This window comes from Papaver somniferum, chromosome 4, assembly GCF_003573695.1.
Source record: "Papaver somniferum cultivar HN1 chromosome 4, ASM357369v1, whole genome shotgun sequence".
Lineage (NCBI taxonomy): Eukaryota > Viridiplantae > Streptophyta > Magnoliopsida > Ranunculales > Papaveraceae > Papaver > Papaver somniferum.
Window position 1 is genome coordinate 146461172 of NC_039361.1, and position 2286 is coordinate 146463457.

General features: G+C 35.7%; 1 long non-coding RNA gene across 2 annotated transcripts; it reads right to left on the bottom strand.

The window, feature by feature from the left end:
- LOC113271506 lies at window positions 1–1815 on the bottom strand. 2 transcript variants are annotated; one of them, XR_003322177.1, is made up of 4 exons: window positions 1565–1815; window positions 1145–1343; window positions 711–825; window positions 1–586 (listed from the first exon to the last, which is right to left on the bottom strand). It is a non-coding gene; the product is annotated as an uncharacterized LOC113271506 (long non-coding RNA). The 2 variants fall into 2 exon arrangements; XR_003322176.1 differs by having other exon boundaries at window positions 711–1343.
- Between the last annotated feature and the right edge of the window lie 471 nt (window positions 1816–2286).

The following is a 2286-nucleotide window of genomic DNA, read 5'->3' on the forward strand; positions in this document are numbered from 1 at the left end:
AAGCAAAAGAACTCGAGAAAACCATACTTTATCTTAATCTGCAGTTCTTTGAGTGATTGCAAGACAACAAACCAACAATACACACGGAAAAAAAAACAATTTGAGATCTAAATGCTCAATTGAAGATTCTGCATGGTAAAAGATAGTGGATGAAGCTACAAAGATTTCTCCTCCTGGCCATCATCTGAAAAGCCTTCAAACTTCGGACAAGAAGAAACTAAAACTGAACATAGATTGTAAACTATAACTGCACCTGAAATTACTTACGAAACTGTTGGGAGTTAATCTATCCAGTGTGTGATGCATAGAAAAGTCCACTAATAGAGACCACCGTTTGATCGCAATGAAATAGCAAAAAAGTCACCATAATTTATCTAACGCGGATAGATGCCGAGAATCAACTAGTTACTAAACAACCATTTACTAAACAACCATCCCTAATAAAAGCTCAAATACAACACCTGTACAAGTGTGCATGGGGGTCTGAGAGTAAGATCCCATAACCGCCCAGTAGTATCACCAGAGCCACTCGCTAGTTGTCTGCCATCAGGGCTGAAAGCAACTGTAAGAACAACTTATGTATGACCTGCACCAGGGGGAAAAAAGGTAAAAGACAAATATTAAGATAACAACTCCACAAAAGTACTCAATTTGAGCATCTGAGATTAAGAAAAAAATATTTATAAATCTAAATAAATAGCAGAACTTACAATAAATAGACGACCGATCCCATACTGGCAATAGTGGCAGAGCAGAGATTGACTCGACGAGTACAAAAGATTGCATGAGGTTGGTAAAAAATCTTCAACACCTTCTCCACAAAAACTGAAATTACTCATTCAATTTCAAAGTTAATTAAGCGGGCTGCAGTAGACATCCATCTCCACGACACACTCCTTTATTCAAACACATTGCCGAATAATGGGGGTAAAAATATGGGCAATATAGTGTCCCAAATCTAATAATTCATATACCAAAACAACACAAATCCTGATTACAGTGACTAATAGGGTTAACCAAGGTACTAAAAGGATCCTCCTTAACTGAGGTGTTAGGTTAGCAACCAAAGATCCTATGTCTAGTTCAATTGTTCTAAGTAAGTCTATCATATGCTCTAACTAACTATGAGTAAAGGAAGACTAACCAACAAGTGACCTTGAAGGGTTCCACTGCCGAAACCAAAAGATGCCCTGAGCTTCGTATTAGGATTTTTAAAATCAGCAACATAAGCCACTTATAGCGGCATTGCTATCCATGGGAGAATTTCCTTGGCATAAACACAGAACTTTGAACCTATGTCAATTGGTGTCCTATCAAGGATTGCCCAATTCAATGCAAAATGTCTGCAATCAAATACCCAAACAAATTGATTTTTTTTGATCAATCCAAACAAATTGTTGATTATGAACAAAATTAAATTTTTGTATCTCCTTGGTGATCAGTAAAAAGAATTTTACCATCGAATTAACTCGTCAAAATCAACAAACAAACAAGAAAAAAAAAACCCTAAATTCAGATAGAATGATAAGTTGCGGTGGAAAAATGAACCAGACCCATTGCATACCTCGATTTCACTGGATAAATATACGGATTTTGAAGATCGGATTGTCACTTGAAATCATTGAATTTCCCAACTATCGCAAGATTCAAAAACTGAGAGAGAGAGGGAGCTTATTCGGAAGACGAACATAATGAAAGACGAACTCAACACAATTCATTTTGTAGGAGAGGGTAATCTATTAATGGTGGTAACATGATCATCCTTTATTGATTTCATTCTCTTTTGTTCTCTCGGGAAAAAAAAAAAGACGAAGGTAGAAATGAAAAACTGATTTTAGAAAAATATGGGTTTGTAAAAAGTTTTATCCAAGAAAATGGGTTAGCGCTCGAGGATTTCTGTCCGTGGGTTTCTGGGTGGAGAAAATCACAAAAATGGATCTGACAGTAGTTTTCACATGTAGGATTGGATCTGTTAAGTGTTAAGACTAGTTTGGTATTGCTGTGAGTTTTACAAAAGTGTTTTTCTACTGTGTTGTACTGTGCGTTGCTATATTGTGCTTTAAAAATAAAGTAGTCAAATGTTTGGTAAACTAAAATATGTAAAGTGTTGTGGAACCAATAAGCTGTAAATTCTGTTTGGTAAATTATCATGTTGAAATGTTTATGATGTTGCTAATGACGAAAATAGACATGGTTTAAAAATTCTTTTTAAATTACATCTATTAATAATAATGACGACGAAAATAAACATGGTCCCCTATCCGCTTCGGCCTCTTGGATGGTTCC